Source organism: Aegilops tauschii, chromosome 1 (assembly GCF_002575655.3).
Source record: "Aegilops tauschii subsp. strangulata cultivar AL8/78 chromosome 1, Aet v6.0, whole genome shotgun sequence".
NCBI classification, from domain to species: domain Eukaryota; kingdom Viridiplantae; phylum Streptophyta; class Magnoliopsida; order Poales; family Poaceae; genus Aegilops; species Aegilops tauschii.
In genome coordinates this window covers 331,400,919-331,420,857 of record NC_053035.3, presented here as the reverse complement: position 1 = coordinate 331,420,857, position 19,939 = coordinate 331,400,919, and the positions used below count along the sequence as shown (strand labels likewise).

At 47.9% G+C, this 19,939-nt stretch overlaps 2 long non-coding RNA genes across 2 annotated transcripts; one reads left to right on the top strand and one right to left on the bottom strand.

Moving 5' to 3' along the window:
* Positions 1-3,295: 3,295 nt before the first annotated feature.
* On the top strand, positions 3,296-5,328 carry LOC109733526 (uncharacterized). Its single transcript, XR_012182900.1, has 3 exons — positions 3,296-4,033; positions 4,327-4,843; positions 4,934-5,328. It is a non-coding gene; the product is annotated as an uncharacterized lncRNA (long non-coding RNA).
* A 7,676-nt stretch (positions 5,329-13,004) lies between these two features.
* On the bottom strand, positions 13,005-18,279 carry LOC120962085 (uncharacterized). The gene is made up of 2 exons (XR_006662007.2): positions 16,390-18,279; positions 13,005-15,944 (listed from the first exon to the last, which is right to left on the bottom strand). It is a non-coding gene; the product is annotated as an uncharacterized lncRNA (long non-coding RNA).
* Between the last annotated feature and the right edge of the window lie 1,660 nt (positions 18,280-19,939).

Below are 19,939 nucleotides of genomic sequence, written 5' to 3'. Positions count from 1 at the left end.
AATCAAATTGTCGTTCGACAAGAGCTTGAAAGTTAAGAAAGACTTGAAAAATGTCGGAGCGTTTCTTAAGGAGGTATATCCAGGTATACTTGCTAAAATCATCGATGAAACTCACGTAATAGGTGTGCCGACCAACAGAGGAAGGGGCCGGTCCCCATACATCTGAAAACACAAGCTGCAAAGGTTTTGTTGAAACACTAGTGGAAATAGGATATGGTAACTGGTGGCTTTTTGCTCTTTGGCAAGAGTCACAAATAGTTTCACGGTCATGCTCGTCAACAAATGCGAGCTTATTTTTGCTAAGAATTTGATAAACAATGGAAAAAGATGGGTGGCCTAAACGATTATGCCATCGTTCTGAAGACTCCATAGGCTTGCTTATTGAACTTGGAAATTGTGGGGATCAACGGATAGAGGCCTTGCACACATCTACCGCGATAAAGCACCATCCTCGTGACCTGATCCTTGATCAAAAAGAAGAAGGGATGAAACTCTATGAAAACACCATTGTCAAGAGTAATACGATGAACTGACAGAAGATTTTTTGATGCATTGGGAATGTGCAGAACGTCATCTACATAGATATCACGATGTGGGGTTTGAATAATAGACTTGCCAACATGACTTATCATCATACCTGGACCGTTTTCAGCAGTGTGGACTTGATCTTGGCCTTGATACTTCTCGTGCATGGTCATCTTCTCCAGCTCAGAGGTGATGTTCTCATTCGAGCCAGAGTCAAGATACCAGTTGGAGTCAACTCCGTATGAGGCATCTGCCGCAGCTGCAACACGCCTCCTTCGAGAATTGTCCTCTGCATAGCGCCACTTGCACTCTTTCGCAATATGGTTAGTTTTCTTACAGATTTGGCATTTGTTTTCATACTCCTCATACCCCGCGAAGCGAACACTTTGATTGTTGTTGTAGTAGTGGCAAGGGGGGCCGTTGTTGTTGTAGTAGCCCCCGCCGCCGCCGCCACGGTGGCCACCGCCTTGACCACCGTTGTTGCCGTGGTTGTTGTAGCCGCCGCCACCACCATGGTTGTAGGCACCGCTACCCGCGCCAGGATAGCCGCCGCTAGGGTTTTGGCCGCCACCGCCAGGATAGCCCCCGCCGCGACCGCCGTTCTTCTGGTTTCGGTAGCCGCCTTTGCCACCGCCCGAGCGACCTCTGGAGGCCGCGTTTGCCGATGACTTGAAGCCACCAGCGCTGTCGGGGATATACCCCGCGGTATGACCCGGCCGGAAGTATGACCTGGCCGGGCTTGGCGTTTTCATTGGTAACCCGCCGGAGTGGCGACTCACGAGCCTGGCGACTCATGGATGGCCCTAATGGCAGGTCAGACAGAAGAGTAGGCCCAAGGCCCAGAAGGCCGGCTCATGTTATGGTGGGCCGGTTTATGAGGAAAGGCATAAAGAATATTCTCCTACCAAGGAAGCAAGGCTAGGACTCCAATTGTTATAGAGCAATCCTAATCCTACTAGGACTAGTCATGTAACCCGCCCCTTCAACATATATAAGGAGGGGCAGGGCTCCCCAAAGAAGGGACAAGCAAGAAGAAACAATCTCTAGGGTTAGAAACAAAGAGCCGGCTTACCGGCGACTCCCTCATGATCATAATGAGACCTAGCCACAAACAGCATGTAGGGCTATTACCGGATGATGTTTCCCGGGGCCCGAAGCTGTCTAAATCTTTGTCTTGTGTTGCGTATCTCGATTCCGTTCAACCCCTCTCAAGCTACTACAAAGATGCATTGGCCTCACGATCAAGTCCCCACACTAGGACATCTGCCGTGACAATTCCACGACAGTTGGCGCCCACCGTGGGGCCTGCGCACGGTGGTGTTGAGTTCTTGGAGGGATCTTAACAAGGGTTTCGAGAAGTTCGCGAGTTTCGGGATGAAGAAAAGTCGGTTTTGGAAGGAGCTACTCCGGCCCTGATCAAGATCAGAAACTTTTGATTAATGGAGTTCATCCGGTCGACTAGTTATTAGAGGAAATCCCTAAGGTTTTGTTTTTGTTCGGTGGTTCACCAAAATCCGATGGGTGCAATTCATCAACAGGCGCAAGGCCAGGTTGTTCCAAGCCGCCACCGTAGGTTGCCTCTGCTGATTGTCTTTTACCATGAATCGCCTCCACCGTGAGCCGCCATCGAATCAGAGATCAGAGGAGACCACTTCTACCGCACATTGTTGAGTCTCACAGGAATTCAGAGGATCTTTCATTTGATTAGGCGGCGTGCCATACGCCGTGGAATCGGTCCATGGCAAGTTTCCACCGAGAAAACAGATCTCTGCCGCGACCGGGTAAATTAGTTTGGCTTTTCCGCTGATGCGTCATGGATTGCAAGTCCCACATATTTAAAAAAACCAAGGGCTGGAGTAGCGCCGTGATGATCGAGCCAAGTCCAAAGAGTCCTCAAGCACTTCCACTGTTCCCCATTAGTACGTACATGGCAAAGGAAAGGAGGAACTGCAGACCGTTCCAAAGTACTACTAGTATCATCTATACTACTATTAAATAAGAGAACATCTTCAGGAGCGAACGAAAACTCTGCCATCCACCGAATCGGCACGAAAAGGGGAGCCAACGTGTCCCGTAAAAAAAATCAGGAGAGCCCACGTCTGTCGTCCGAAAAAAAAGAAAATGAGAGGCCACGTTTCGTCCTGCCTCGCCTCCATCGTTCCCCACTCCCCTCCCCCCTTCCCTCTCCTCCTCGCCGCCGCCACAGGACGCCGCCGGGGTCCCTCTCCTCCCTCCAGCAGCAGCGGCGGCACGAGACGCAGCGGGCTCGGCCATCGTTGGCGGCGGGGTTCCTCTCCTCTATCGAGCAGCGGCGGCGGCGGGGGACACAGCGCGATCGATCTGCGTCGGCGGCGGCGGGTCCCTCTCCTCCGACGAGCAGAGGCGGCCGCATGGGACACAGCGGGCTCGGCCGCGCCGAGCGCAGGCTCGCTTGACGTGGGAATCATATTCCTCGAAAACAGATGCAGGGATCACTGCGGTTGCCTCAGGTTCTATCGTTGAACAGTCGACTATGTCTCTGTTATCAGTGTATATCCACAGGTCGGTGGAGTTGACTCTCCTGAGGCTGACGCGACAGAATGGACAGGACTGGGATCTTGATCTCCTACAGGGAGGTAAGGCCACACTCTTAAAACAATGGACGTGCACTTACAGAAAAACGGAATGGATCTATACTTCTATACTACTATTAAACAAGCAAACATTTTCTTCTCTAAACACCCCAGCTAATGTACACACAACAAATCAAAGCAATTATAGCCTCACGATCAGACTCACTTATTTAGATCTAACTGTTAACATAACAACTAACCTCGTCAACAGTACGTTTAGCAATTTTGAGGTGCGGACGAAAACTCTGCCATGAGCGAGCGGACGTTAAAAAAAAGGCTCGCTGGGCAACCACGTAATCCCACCCTCAATTAACGCTAACTTCCTATCTAATCTCACCCGAGCGAGCGGGACGGGGGGCATGCCCGGCGGGTAGTCCGCCTCAGAAGTCCACGCCACAGGGAGCGCAGGATAACCACAGTCGCCGTTGCCATGGCTGGCAAGAGCATCGAGGCTGCTTCCTCTCCGTTCAGGACGCTGGTCTGGCGTCGGGCCGGAACAAGGTGTCGTTCTTTCTGTGCCGCGCGCCGTCCGTTCTTGGCGCGAGAGGGCTACGCCGCCGTCGCAGTTGGCCGTGTTGACGGAGACAACGAGGGCGCCGCCAAGTCCATGCGCCGCCTCGGCCCCAGTAGCTTGGAGTCTAAAGGGATCGTGCCGTTCCATGGTGCAGACCCTGCGCCGTCGTCCTTGGCCGCGCGGGGCTGCAGATCGCACCGACGGCCAGAGGCGACCACCCGTGCGGCTGCGTTCAAAGGCGTTGTGCACAGGGAGATGGCCAGCCTCCCAGAGAGGAAGACACCGATCAGAATCGACATGATTTTCTTACCACGGTGTAATCTTGAGCACGCAAAGGCGCTGTGCACAGGAGATGGCTGGCCTCCCGGAGAGGATGACACTGGTAAGAATCGACATGATTTTCTTATACCTTATTCAAACCAAGACTCTTGTGCATCGATATTGCTTGATGGATTCATATCTTGTGTATTCATACCTAGACTGTACGTTCAGAACCTACAGTTGTTTGTTGAATCTTTTGACTCAGACATCAATAATGCTTGTTTGCCACACCAACGTGAGTTCCCGGATGACACCGAGTAGGATGCATAATTTCCATTGGTTTCATTGTGTTCTTTCCAAAGAAATCTGAACATTTTTAGCTGGTTCCTAACTTTCACGACATCCTTTTGTAAGGTACTGAACTACTTGCCATTAGCTGTTGGTGATGTGGATTCAAACAGTCCACAATTATTTTGCTGAGTTTGGATAAAATTGTACGTATGATTTGTATTTTTTTCATGTTTGTAATATGCTTGGGACAGTCCGTATTATTCACAACATGGCTTACATATGCAGGATTAGTGGCAATATTTTACTCTCAGAAAATAAATGTTTATTATTGGATAATGTACTTAGAATTATTTGCAACACGCTAATGCGGGCGAATAGTTTTGTACTATCAACTGCAACAAGATGTTCCGGGTATCTACATCCTCCCCTTCATTACTACTCCGTACTATATAGTCCTATCAATGGGAAAATGAAGTGCAGAAAAGTCTGCAACAAGATATACTCTGTTATCTACCTTGTTATTTCAGTAATTGAATTCACGGGCTAATGAAGTCTGATAATTTTTCTTGCGTGGACATCAAATCTTCACTTCGATTTTGACTACAGGACTGACGACTTAAAGACCATAACCCAAATTTAGGTTCGGTTTTGCTTTCTCACTTCAATAGAGTGGCCCAAAGAACTGATTTTGAAATTTACACTACAACCTGAGCTCTAAGAGTGTTTGCAGGTCATTGTTCAGACTGCAACAGTTTCGACATCATTATCTGCAATTAGATTTGATTTGGTGTGTCGCGGGGAAGAGGAGGCAGCGGCGCCGGTACGTAGCAGACTGGACTGAAGGCGGAGCATCAGAGTACTCTGATCTACCACAGTGTCCGATTGATGCTGCCCACTGCTCTTGATATATCAAGTAAACAGTTCGCTCGGAGTGATTTAAATTTAGTCTTCACGAACGGCGGCCCGGCCGTCCTCCCCAGGGCGGCTCGGGCGGCGACCCCTCCCCCCGGCCGAAACCCCCCTCCCGCTACTCCCTCCCGCCGCCGCCAAAAGCTCCTGCCGGGCAAAGCCCGCTCAGATCTGGCGGCGGCGGGGCGTCATTCTTTGCGCAGAGCGCCCCACGAGCCGGGGGAGCTCTGTGTGGCGCGGGCGGCGCGGCGTGACTCCGGCGCGCGTCACTTCTTCGAGCGCGGTGGCCGGGGACGGTGGGGGTGGGTGCGCTTGTGGCTCCCTCCCGCTGGCCTCCCTCGAACCGGCGACTCCCCGCTGCGTTGGCGCCCGGTGCTTCGGGGGCGTCGGGGATCTGCTGGTTTTGGTTGGGGGTCCGGCGGAGGTGCTCTGTGAGGCGCGGGGTGGTGGTGCTCGCCCCTTGCCTGGGCGACGTGCCTGCCGGCCGCGGATTTGGCTCCGATCCGATTGGGGGCGGGCGGGGCATGTTGGATCCTGCCGGATCTGGCCTGCGGTGGACCGGATCCGGTCATGTGTGGCGGCGGGGCTGCAGTGGCCCTTCTCTGTGGCAATGTGCAGGGGGCAGTGCTCCACGACCTGTCGATGCTTCTAGGAGGTGGTATTCTCACTTGGGCGAAAGCTCTGCTCCTGCCGGAGCCGGCGACGGCGACGCCTGCGGGCGCCGTGTACCTCTGTGGAGGCGGCGCTGTCATGGTGAGTGCTCCTCCGAAAACCTGGGGAAACCCATGTTTCAGGTTCTCCTGGAACAGGTGATGGCGGCGCATTTTGTGTCGCATCCCTTCTTGAAGGCATCATCTAGGTTCGGCTTGGTTCGTCTATGTGGGGGCTGCTCGCTGTGGGTTCGATGGTGGTGGTGGTGCGGCCAATTTGGGGTCGACGGTGGTGTGTGCCTTGTTGGTGAGGAGGTGGTGCTCTGTCTGCGAGATCGTGGCTCAGCCATGCGCCGGATTGGGTTTGATTTTCATCCGAAGCCGGGTTAGCAGGGTCGTTATCCTACTCAATGGATCTCCTCGTTCCCATATGGCACCTCTACCTCTGCGGGGTGCTGTTGGGTGGCAACCAGCCGGCCAACGTTCAAGGCTCTTCTCCTTGCTTGGTCGGATGAAGGTGTAAGTTGAGGTCCTCCTCCTTGCTGGTTGTGCTGATGATATTTGGAATGGCGGTCGGTGGTGTTGGTGCGTCCGGCTTCGGATCTTCGAAAGGCCTTCTTCTGTGCCCTTTCCTCGGCGGGTCTTCCGGAGGTTCGACTGGATGTGTGCGTGCGTGTGTGTGTGTGTGTTTTTTTTTTTGGTTGTGTCTCCTCTTGTTTCCCCCGTGTATTCTGATTCACTTGAACCTATCTTGTATGGAGCTGCGAGGCTTCTAGGCAAATTCGATGGAATATATTCAGGTGGTTGAGGGGGGCCCCTCCTCCCCTGGTGAAAATTAAAAAAAAATATCAGGTAAACACAGATAATGATTATTGCAGCCATGAACCTGTTGAGTCTATATTTCATCCCATCTTCATGCACGTGGTAGTCCCGCCTTTGCAGGGCCTTGATATATTTGCAATGGATTAAGCAAAGGGCCTCTGTTGATTCACTCGTGTTCTCATTTGAAACTATTTGAGATGTGAATCTTGAATTTTATGTTCTTATAATTTCTTAGCAGATTGATTAGGACTGATTTGGTTTCTATTTTGTTTGGGCAAGTGGAACAGCTTGCGAAGCTTTACACTAATTCACGGACTCACTATGTAGCAATTAAAGGGTGATTGATAGTTCCAACTTTTACTGTTATAACTTCGGTTATTACCTTTTCCAATATATGCATATTTAATATTTCTCTCTGCACATCATTTAAGCAGGTGGTTCCATTTGAGACATTTAGGAAGAGTACGGTCTTTTCAGATTTTAATTGATATCTATATTGTTTCTTTCATATAATGGGCAAGTGTGGAAACCAATGCTAATAGAAGGCATGCATTGCACATGTATTGTCTTATTAACCGTGCACATTTTGGAGCATGATAATTGTCAAATGGATTGTCTAACAATACTGAGGAGACCTGCATGTCTGTCTAGATTCTTAATATGGAACCAATAGATGATGGATGGCCATTTTTTGCAACATCTGACTGAGGAATAATGGTATAATTGATAAGACAAGGGCTGGACTTCCCTCCGCAACAATCTTCTTTGCTCAAGTAATTCAAGGTATGTTTCATTGACTTCCTGAACATGACACAACACCATGCTATTAATTTGTATATATCTGATCCTCATGGCACAGTCCTATTTTTCATGAATAATTCAGTCATATATTGATGCATATATACTGTGACTGGGCAACTGCACGTTCAACATTCCAATAGGCCAATTTATGGAAACCTGGCAATTTCAGATGTCTATGATCATCATTATGTAGATGTGCGTTGCACGTGCACACTTACTAGTGAAAAAAAAGAGTCAAACCAACCACGACTGGAAGGAGGACACGGACGAGAGTCGATTAAGCCGGCCACGACACGGAAAGCGGACGTGGATTCGATCCTCCGCCAGAGTCGCCGCATCGCCTCCACGCCTGTTTACTGAGCCGCCATGGGAGTTGATTTCTTGCGACCTGATTCAACCCGTCACCGCGGCTCGCTCCGCTAGCCCTCTCCGTCGGATGCGCCGCTCTGCTGGCCCTGAGTCACCGCCACTGAACCGGGCGCCTCCCTCGTTCCAACCTCGTCGAAGCCGGCCGCGCCATCGCTTTCGCCAACCCGCCACGGCCTCCCATCACCTTTGGGCCGGTCGCCGCCATCGCGCCCTCGTCGTTCGAACCGCCGGTCGCCGAGCCACTGAGCCGCCCCGGCGCGAGCAGCCCGTCGTCCGCTGAGTCGCCCAGCGCCGTGAGCCGCCCGGTCACCCTCCGGGCTGTCCCGTGTTCCAAACCGCCGTTGTGCTCGTCCTGCTTCAAGTTTGACCCGCCGCCTGCGAGCGTTGCTTCTGCCACGCCTTACTGCGTCTCTGTTGACCTCTCCTTGCTCGACCGTCGTTGTCGCGCGCCGTCGGGCTGCCTAAAACTGCTGCCATGGTTGCACGAAGACCCGGTCCCTGCTGAGTCCACAGCCGCTGCCGTGAGCCACTGCAGAGCCGCCGCGCCGACCAGGCTTTGAGTCGCCGCCACGGGCCGCCCACTGCTACTGGCCCCGGCCAAGCCGCTGGAGAGCCGCCGTGCACCTCTAGACGATGCCGCATTAAATCGCCGCTGGTGAGCCGCCCCCCGTTTCCGGGCCTCCTTGTGATGAACAGCCGCCTGAGAGCTGCCCCGCGCTGAGAACCGCCCCGCGCCGAGAGTCGCCTGGCCTCCCTCGCGACCCGCCATTGCAAGTTGTTTCTGCTGCCTTTGTTTCGACCGGGGTACCCTCGAGCTGCATCCGCTCGATTTTATTCCGAGCCGCCCTGGCTGCAGTGCCGCCTCGCCTCGGATCGCCGCTCCCGTCGGGTTCTGTCCCTGAGCCGCCGGCCTCACTTCTTCCACCAAGAGCCGCCGCGGCCTCTGCTAGAGCAGACATCGGACCGCCCCTGCTTGTGGGTTGCTATTTCCACCGGCGTCGCTCCCGTAGCTGCGCCAAGCCGCTGTGACCCGCCGCGCCTTGAACCGCCTTACCTCCGCGTGAGCAAGCTACCTCGGCCGCCCCCTCGCCTCATGCTGGTCTGCTCAGACTCCGCCCCTGCGGCTGGCGTCAGGCCGCTACCCTGCTGAGCCGTCGTCGCCCTCTGCCCGAGTCCACCTCTGCTATGGTCGGACTGTGAGTCGTCATCGAGTCACCATTGCAATATGTTTTCTTCGCTTCTTCCGCTAGCTATGAGCCGCTCGGCCTTGCAACTGCTTCTGCTTCATCTCGCGCTGCGCCTGGCCGGGTCATGTTACCCCACATGTGCTCTGGTTGCTTCCGCTTCATCTCACGCTGCCTCAACCACAGCAGCGGGAGAGTTGAGCCGTCTGCCTCAAGCTACAGCAGGAGAGCCGCCTCGCATTTGCTGCTAAGCCGCTGCCTCTCGAGCTCTGGAGAGACTGGTTTATCAATTTGCATGGATGACTTAATGATGAAGAAAGGAAAGAAATATCTGCCATACATGCATGAGAAGACAAAAGCAACAAGTTCCATCAGTCTCTCCTATCACTGCTCGTGCGAAAGATTTCACGGTCAAGTACTAGTCGCAGACCAAAAGACTACGTACAGAGAACTCAATCATCCTAGGCACTTGAAGATAGGAGAACCAGTACTACTACTCCTCTCAATATGGCACGGTTTTCAAGGGAACCAAAAGAGACGTGTTGGCATATTTCAGTCTCCAATCACTATGTTTGCACACATCAGAGCAATTCTTCTGTCAAAAGCCAAAGCAGTGTTATGCATTATCCAGCACAGTCATCCGACAAAAAATACCAGGTGTTATTTTTCCTATGAATTTCATCAATACATGTTTTATTCTTTTAAGAGCAATTACTCTGGGTTGGTGATATTTGATGCAGGACAATTGTTCGCTACATCAACACGACGTGGTTGACTTGCCCGTCCGCGCAGCTTACCGCGCCCGCGATTGACTCGCCCGCCGCTCCGGTTTAAACCGCCGCGGCTGACTCATCTGTACCTTCGGCTGACTTGCCCGTGATGGCTTTCAGCTTCACCGTAGTGATCATCAACTCCACGGCGGATAATCTCTGGCCTAACATATCAGGTGAAATCCATCCAGTATATTTTATATTACATATTACTTTCTTTAAAAGAGCAATTACTCCGGTTTGCAAGTTCTCCCATGCAGGACTCAAACCGGTCTATATCATGGTCAACTGTGGAGAATCTCATGACAACTCCTTGAATCCTCTTGGGACTCGGGGGCTATGATGACATGACTCAGCAAATGTTGCCGGTTTTCAGTAAATTCAAGAACTCCGGGTCATTGGAGGGAAAAATAACCCGGACCCGAGGCTACTGCCACATTGGTGCAAATTTAAAGGCCGTCAGAAAATTTCCGGCTCAAAATGAAGATCCCTTTTGGGTCCGACTTGGATCGTATTCGAATCAGGGTCGTTAAAAACCTCTCAAGGTCATTTGGGGGCTTCCTGTTCAAACATAGGTCGTATTCGAACCAAAGAGAACATAGCTGTCGGTACCCTTTTGATTGGCACACTGCCAAACCCACTAGGGGGCTTCTTGATCGTATCCGAATCATAGCTCAACCCCTTTGGGTCCGACGTGGATCGTATTCGAATCAGCGTCGTTAAACAATTCTCAAGGTCATTTGGGGGCTTCCTGTTCAAACATAGGTCGTATTCGAACCAAAGATAACATAGCTGTCGGTACCCTCTTGATCGGCAACGCCAAAGCCACTGGGGGCTATACGATCGTATTCGAATCTTAGCTTAACCCCTTTGGAACGGTTTTCTGATCATATTCGAATCAGAAGCCTCAAAATTTTTGAAGTCTCTTTTTGCAAACAATTTTTTGGATTTTACTTGAAGCTTTTTTGATCATATCTAAAGTGTATATGAGTGGTTTCTATTTAACCCGGCTTGACTTTGGATGATAAATCGCCATATATGACAATCATAAACATTTGGAAGTTTTTGTCTTCTAAAGATTGGGTTATCACCCTTACTGCACAGGTATCCTAAACTGGCAGTATGATTCAACATCACAGGAACCGGTTTTCCAAACCGGATTATATTATTCAAATATTTAATAGCCAACACGGCTGAATTTTTATTATGGTTATCAATAACCAGTATTATGATTGAGGTTTTCAAAGTCGCTTTAAGCGCAATGGCTATTATTTTATCAATGGATATGATTATTCTACAATGGAAGGAATAGTCCCGAGTCGCTGCAGGCTTACAACCAGGCACTTGGGGGCTACATTATTCAAATTGATATTACATCAAATATGCAAGTCCCATGTCACTGCCAGCATGCACCATGGCACTTGGGGGCTAATGTAAAGTCATTTTTTGATCAACTTATTGAAGACCCGACTCATCCCATTGTAATGAGCCGGCCCTTGGGGGCTACCAATTGCTCCTATCGAAAATTCAAGGTACACAAGCCTTAATCCATTATATTGAAAGATCCACTACTCAGTTGGTAGAGTACAAAGCTCTTAACCTTGTGGACGTGGGTTCAAGCCCCATGGTGGAGATTACATCATATGATGTTACTCGTAGAATGCCCGTGCGTTGCTACGGGCCATGGAAATTTGATTCGCTAGTTGCATATATAAATATAATTTATGCAAAAATTTGTATCTATAGAAATGATTGCCCTTAACAATCCAAAATTTATTGAAATCCATTTCACTTACGATGTAATTGATAAGAAATCTAATAGAAAGTTGTGTATATAGAGAGCCATAATTCAACTAATTGTTTGTCCCAAACTTAGATCTAATTGATGGGTTTAAAATATGTCCAACTTCATTTGCATGTATAGTGGCCATCCATGGATGGCGGGCTCGTCCTAACAAAGCCCGATGCGGAAAACCTAGGCCCGGGCCTGGCCCGGCCACCCGGGCCTATATTTTAAGCCCAAGCCTGGCCCGTCAGTGAAAAGCCCGTCGGCCCTCGTGCATCGGGCCGGGCCTCTTCCCTAAAACACAAATATGGCAAGCCCAGGCCTAGCCCATCGTGTCATTCGGGCTCAAAACCTAGGCTCGGGCCCAACCCGTGGGCAAGACTGGGCAGGGTCGACCGGGCAGAGTTTGCCATGGCGAGGTTTATTTGCATGGTACGATGTGAGTTGCATCCCGATTTTAATGAGCTATAAATTGTTGGCTACCTATATATCACATGGATGGTATTTTCTCTAAAAATCACTTGTTAGGCTATGTGACATTATGTCAGTGCATAGCAGCTACCCCTTTCTCCCTTTCTTGAAGGAAAAATGCCACCCTCACTGTAACTCACCACACAGCTGCCTCCTGCTCACCTCGTAGAGCTAGCCAGCCACCGAGTGTCGCCGCATCTCATCTCCTCGCCATGCACCGAACGCCGCCATCTCTCCTTGGCACCTCCTATCCACATCATGTAGAAACACGCCCTTCCTCTCTCCAACGCCTCCCCCATCCACGGCTTTGCTGGCCACTCCTGTCCCCACAATAGTGTGGCCCGCCTCCTTCTCTCCCCGCCAACCTCTTGGTTCGCCATCTCGGCATTGAGCCAGTGTTTCGCAGCATCGGTACCGAGCCAGCTTACCCACCAGTCGGGGGGGGGAGAGAAGGGCTCACAGCTCCCCATTAGTTCGAGCAACGTAGCTGACATGTTTGTATGTGGGTTGGACAACCACGGGAACAGCCATGTGGCATGGCAAGAAGGTGGGACGTCGCCCTCATCGTCGGTCTCGGTCTTCTACCCGAGCTTCGCCTCGCCAAGCATAGTCGCGTTGTCGCGCCATCAATCTCCATGGCAAGGAGACCCCTGGCCAATTCCCAGTACCATGGAGTGCACATCGTTGTGCCGAGGGTGGCCGTCATGGCAAAGCAACTTTCTACTCACCATAGCGTCACCACCTTCTCCGAGTGTTGTGGCCACCAGAATATTATATTAACACCACTGACTCTTAGCTTCGCCCTGCCCATCCCACCCACCCTACCATTTGCTGCGGCATGGATGGCATTCCTCTCGATTACATTTTTGGATAATATTTCAGTCCTAGTGTCCTAACAATTATAAGCAAGTGAACTAATATTATTTTAGTAAAACGTAAGCAAGCCTTCTGTGTTTAGAAAGTGATTTCTATTAGTAAAAAACGTTGTTTCAGCAAATACTTATAATTTTATCAGTAACGGTATTGAGGTGGTCAAGAATTGTTAGAAAAGATGCGAGTGTGTGGCCAATTTACTAAACAAAATTTAAAAACTTTTAGATGTGCCAATACAAAATCAGGTGCCTTTGCAAACACATCAAGCACAAACACACAACAGCGAAGCACGCAAACCATCGGGAACATCAAGTCCCCCTGCCCTCATGTTTCTCTTACTCTCTTTAACCCCTGCGTTGTTGTGTTGTCGTCCTTGTTTTTCTCCGAATCAAGACCATCTCGTCCATCATCGACAAGCCCCCCATCATGTTGTATTGGTCACTTCTTCTCCAGCCCCCTCGCCATATGCAGTGGCTGATGTATCTTCAACTTTGATCCTCTTGTTCTCGCCACGATCTTGAGGAAGGAGAGGTAGCCATCTTCGAGGTTCTTGAACCGCTGCAATAAAGATCCATGAAACAAATGAAAGGACGATATCACATCATGATTCTTTAAAAATAGCCATCAATAAACAGGTCCAGGAGGAGTTGGGAATCACCATCACCCGTCAGAGGAAAGTATATGTAATCAAATCAGTGAAACATCTTCAGTTAGATAGAATTGGCATGCTATTTCATCTAATCAAATCAATGAAACATATTAGGCAGGGTACAATTGATAGCATCATTAGATAGAAGAACACTGCAGCTATGAACTCAAGATGTATGGTGAGAATTAGGAGCAAATATGTTTTCATGCAATGGAAACTTAGTGATCCCTACCTTAGCACAACCTGGATGTGGGCAGACAAAATCCTTTTGACCTGTGTTAGTAAGATGGTGGCCCTTCAACTTAAATATATACAAATGGAAACTTAGTGAATCCCTACCTTAGCACAACCTGGATGTGGGCAAACAAAATCCTTTTGACCTATGTTAGTAAGATGGTGGCCCTTCAACTTAAATATGTACAAATTACTGCAAAACGAACATGAAATGATTCATCAATTTTGCCGCCTCCCTTCCCTCGACAACTTCACCGCAAGCTCCTCTCCCCTCCACGGCAGCAACACTCCTCTCCACGCCACTGGCGGAGCCCATCCGCTCCTGTCCCTACAGCCTCACTTCCCTTGATACTCTCCCGGCCCTCCATAGCATTGGGTGGCACCTCTTCTCCCCGCCATCAATCTTGTCCCCTATTGCACTCACTCCATTCGCCTCCACATTCCTATCTTATTTGCAACATATTCCATCAAATAAATCTAGATTTCAAAGCTCAAGAAAATTAACAAAATGGTGTCCTTTATTTAAATTGAGCAAGCTAGGTACATAAGAAAAATGGAGTATATGTAGTACAACTAATTTACTACATGATAAATTAGGGTTATTGTTTGAACTTGTAAGTAGAATATAAAATGGATTATTATAAAATTCACTTGCGGACTCTCATCATTCAGGTTGGGACATAAAAAAACATTATTAAGTAGAGACTTCGAATGCACACCTAAGAAAGATACTTCTCGTGCTGACATATGTACTTTGTCAGAGAGATAATTTCATGGTTGCATGAGTGCCTGTGTATGTCGAAGGAAGATAATTTCCCATGAACAACAATAGTAATCCTTCTCAATTTTTTTTGTGGGGAGTCCTTCCTCATGTTTATCGGAAGCGCTAGAAGAAACCTGAAATTTAACTGACTTGCAACAAAGCTAGACACTTTTCTGTATGTCATCATGCGAGAGTCTGAAACGCTACCTCTTTATAGGTGAACCATGCCCGCCACCCCCCCCCCCCCCCCCAATTTTTACAATTAACCCAAAAATTAAGTGCAAGTATAGATAGCTAAATGTTTTTGCCATCAATACACGTTTATCATGAATTATCCAACTATCATTTTTTTGCAGTACAAAGATCCGACTGTGACTAAGTGTTTTTGCCTAGTAAGTTACTAAGTTTGCACGTGCAATGTACGATCTTGACCAATACTCTTTTGAATGATACATCTACCACAAATAACACACATTTAAAGGTCGAATGGAAAAACTCAGGGAGCTTGAATATAATAGCTACCATGTATAGCTCGTTAGGATATTGTCAGTTGGGTAACAATAAAAAGTAGTACCCACGATTAGATCCATGGAGGGCTTATGGTCCTATTGCTCATAGAATAGACAATGACCCGAGAACAAATATTGGATGAATGAATTAAAAAAATGGTAAACAGAATAGAACCACACATAAAGGGAGCATAATTATGGAGAAAATGGAACATAATGTACTGGACAACAACAGGCAACCATGTTATGATTTTTGTAGAGTTACTTCAAACATGATTGTGAGATGTCGTCTATTCCAAGTCAATAATGCGTAAAAATACATTCGAAAGAGAATATAAAAACTAAGCAATAAAATCTGCTATTGCTCTACAAAAAAAATTGTACAATATCTTTACCGAGATCATGTTCTCTCCTTCCACTTCATTGAGATTCATCACTGGAAAGGCATTGAAATTGCTTATTTGTCGACACTCGACATAGGAGATCAATAATACTTTTGCAGTAAATCACTGAAGAGGAAAGATGTCTAAGGAAAGGAACAACAAAAAACAACCAATATTACATTCATTACATGACATGGTACCATACTTTATTTTAGAGAAAATCACAAGCTAATGAGCTGAAACTATAGATACTCATTGAAATAAGATGTGCCTAGTAGAGCAACCCTAACTCTGGCCAACATCTATTTTCATGTATAAAGTTCCAAGCCTAAAGAAAGAAGAAATGCATATGGACACACCAGAATAATGGGTGTGTGATGGTTGGTTAAATAAACGAACCATTTTCCACTATCATAACTAATAAGCTAACACATGAGACACGATAATCCTAATAAGATATATCAATGCATTATCAATGAAGTTTTGCTGCTCAGTTTCAACAGTACAGTCTCATAGCAGAGGGTAACATATAGAAGAATGTTTCAACTGTACTTCTGAAATCATCATGCTGCAAAAAAAACACCAAGTTCAGTGAGCCAAAAGTTATACAATTTGTAAGTTAGGTCTCAAAAGACCACCGAGCCAAAAGTTTATTTCAGTCAAGCTTTTTATTGGACATCCTATATCGCTTGGTCCAAAAGTCCAGCAATGGATTTAAATTGTCCATCCTATAATACTGTTCAGATATACATCAAGTAGTTCATGTCTTGCTATCTTGTAATTTGCTTCTCTTAAGTAGGATTAGTTCTCAATTTTGTGTACCGCAACAACATGCATCTTGTTATCTAAAAATGGTTGCATTTGTCGTCATGCATTATGAAATTCACTAAGATTAGCTGATGTATTGTTCTTCAATTACTTCTCGCACACACAATAATTAGGAATGCAAATAGCTCCTTCTCGTCGATGAACGGAAAACTGTTGATTAAAAAGAGGAAGAATCAGTATGTTACCGTGAGTCTGTGATGAAATAGCCTGTTGTTCCCATCGTACACCAGCCGGGGTTGGAGTGTTGGACTTCGTCCTTAGGGAAGGGTGGATGCATTTCCAGGCACATTCGCTCGAGTTCTGAAAGGCAGTTACTTCAAAGAATACAAAGAATATGAACAAAATGGTAGGTCACATTACGTGCTTTTATTTCCTTCTTCCCATAAGCATCACTGGCCCTCTTTTTGTGATTTTCAAGAAACTTTTGTGGCAATATAGAACGGCAAATGATAATTTGTACCATAAATAAACAGTTACACGATCCTATTTTTTTGAGGTAATAAGCGCTCCTAATTATACACAACCGAATAATTAGTGAACATTTTTTCCTTTTCCTTTGAAAAAATGAAAAAAAGAACAAGCATATGTACATGTCAGGGCACGCCGTCTCATTCTTGGCGCACTCCTCCCATTCCTGCACTTTGTCTGACCACACCCCCTGCAATCTCTCAATCAATCAGCGTCAGTTAATACAATATCACAAATTTACAAAGCAGTTCACCACGTGACGAACCAGCTACTGTATATACATATCATACGAAAAAATTCTTGAGAACTATTCAGCACCATTATGTTCTTGTTCAGCGCGTCAGTATACCAAAGAGATTTGCTAAGTTTGTATAATCTAACTGAGCATTACATTGGCAGGAAGAGGAAGATTTAGAAGATGGCGATGATGATCCGTAAGTGAGGAGCTGGGAGGTGTTGTTGTTGATGGTGCCGCACCGGGGCTTGACACCCTCCTCGTGCTTGCAGTCCCCTGAGACGACACACAGACTGGTGCAAATATCAAGACCGTCTGGCTGCGGTCAGATTCAGAGTAACAATGGTGACAGATTATGACATTGTGAAACAAAGAGGAAGGTACCAATAAGACAGATTATGACAAAATGTAACAGTCCAGGCCTGAAGATAGGTCCAGTTACCTGCTTCCGTTCTTTATTTTTTTCATCACCATCAGTGGCCGTTCATGGTTTCCAAGAACAAAATTAGAGAAGGTTGGCTACATCTCTGCCTGAACACAGGTGGTAGGTGAAATCAGCAATAAACATAGGTTAGCATCTGAATCGGATGTTTTCTTTTCCTATTGGTGACTCACCCTGCATGAGTTGCAAGACATACAAATTGTATCAATGGTTACATGGGAGAACGAATTGCCTAAACATAAATAGGTTAACTGACCCGAATGCTAAAGCCAACAAACTCTGTTCTGCTGATGGGAATGGTTCCTGCTTGTTCAAGGAAGCCGCCAACCAACCTGCTTGCCATGCGCGGAGCTAGCAGAAGAATACTGACCTCCTCAACATGGCTACGGCTGCGGCGGAGGTCCTCATTGCGGGCTTGTGGCCATGGCAGCAGTTGCGCCAACGGATACCAGAGAGACGGGAAGAGGAGCTCGACGCATAGATGAGAGGTCGCGGTGGCGGATTCTGGTCCGGAGGCGGAGGCCACCATCACCAGACCACGTGCACAACTCCAGCCGGATCTGCTGCACCCCTCGTAGCTCCTCAACCCCGCGCCACATCGGGCGCCGCCATGCTCCGACGGTCGCCAGGTCGCGCCCCTGCATCATCGTGCGCCTCGGGTTTAGCGCAGGCGGCGACGGCATCTCCCCTCGAAGGTCGGCGGCGGCGGCGGCGTTCCTGTGGGAGATTGGCGGCGAAGATCCCTTACATCGGTGGTGGCGATCCCGGACGTGGGATCGCAGGGGATCGTACGTGGGCGGCGGCAACGAAGGGTCGGCGGCAGGGAGATCGAACGAGATCGCGGCAACGAAGGACTTCGTACGTCGGCGGCGGCAACGAAGGACTTCGTACGTCGGCGGCGGCAACGAAGCTGGGACTTCGATTCATAGGGATGGGAATATGGGATAGAGAGGATCCTGAAAACCTTTCATAACAAATTAAGTAGGTACATAATGCTTTCATAATGAGTTTTTTTTCTATGGTGTATGATGCGTCTTTAAAATCTTTTATTTGTTTCTTTAAAATCTATTATTTGTTTCCTAAAGAAATTTGCAATAATGGGAGGTATCGGTTGATTTGGGTAAGTTAGTAAAGTTAGATCCGTGATTGCGTGTACATTTGGAAAGTGCTGATTTGCAAGGAAAGAGCTGAGGGGTAAATAAACCGGTGAATAAGAAACCAGCGTCGATGGGGAGGTGGGAGGAGTGACGAAAAAAAAAGGAGGTGGGAGGATGACGAAAAAAACCAGCGAAAATAAACCGCGCGGACTATTCACCAAGTCGTCCATTAGGAGTAGAGATTATCAATGAATCATATACAAAGTCCCAGCTCGGTAATATCTTACTGACCCGGCCCTTGGGGGCTACACGTTGTTGGTCAAGTTTACATGATCATATTTACAAAGTCCCTGCTCATTATTGCATAATGACCACTGGTTGAAGTTTTTATGAGCATAAGACAATTACAAGTCCCAGGTTGCTGCAAGCATGACAACCCGGCACTTGGGGCTACATATGTGGAATATTCAGTTTATGACTAATTCCCAGTTTGGAGTAGACCAGATTAACCCGGTGTCTGCAACAATCATGACCCGGCATCAGTTATTTATAACCCGGCAATTTTGGCAATCATCGGCAAGATCTACATCTTTAAGCCGGCTGAATATCAGTTGAATATTTCAAGACCAATATTTTTGTCAAGTCAGAGCATTGAAGGCCGACTCAAATGGATTATTTCTTATAATATTTCTCTACAAGAGCCAATGTCAGCAGATTGGTTATGAAGTTGGCTTATTGACCCGGATTTTTTAGAAGAAGTGCCTGGATTTTTTGCATTGGCGAGGTTTAGACATATCTGTTAAAAGAGATTTGCTATAAGATCTTGAGTATGCATCCAGGAGGAAAACGACAAGGACTTAAAGATGATCAGGTGTCGGTTCAGGAAAATATTTAACCCGTAGCACAACCTATCAAGTTTGTTCTTGTGTTTATTTTACAGGATCAGTTTAATATGGATGAATCCAAATTAAATTGGGGGCTCATGTTGGGGATATACCCCGCGGTATGACCCGGCCGGAAGTATGACCTGGCCGGGCTTGGCGTTTTCATTGGTAACCCGCCGGAGTGGCGACTCACGAGCCTGGCGACTCACGGATGGCCCTAACGGCGGGTCAGACAGAAGAGTAGGCCCAAAGCCCAGAAGGCCGGCTCATGTTATGGTGGGCCGGTTTATGAGGAAAGGCATAAGGAATATTCTCCTACCAAGGAAGCAAGGCTAGGACTCCAATTGTAGTAGAGCAATCCTAATCCTACTAGGACTAGTCATGTAACCTGCCCCTTCAACATATATAAGGAGGGGCAGGGCTCCCCAAAGAAGGGACAAGCAAGAAGAAACAATCTCTAGGGTTAGACACAAAGAGCCGGCTTACCGGCGACTCCCTCATGATCATAATGAGACCTAGCCACAAACAGCATGTAGGGCTATTACCGGATGATGTTTCCCGGGGCCCGAAGCTATCTAAATCCTTGTCTTGTGTTGCGTATCTCGATTC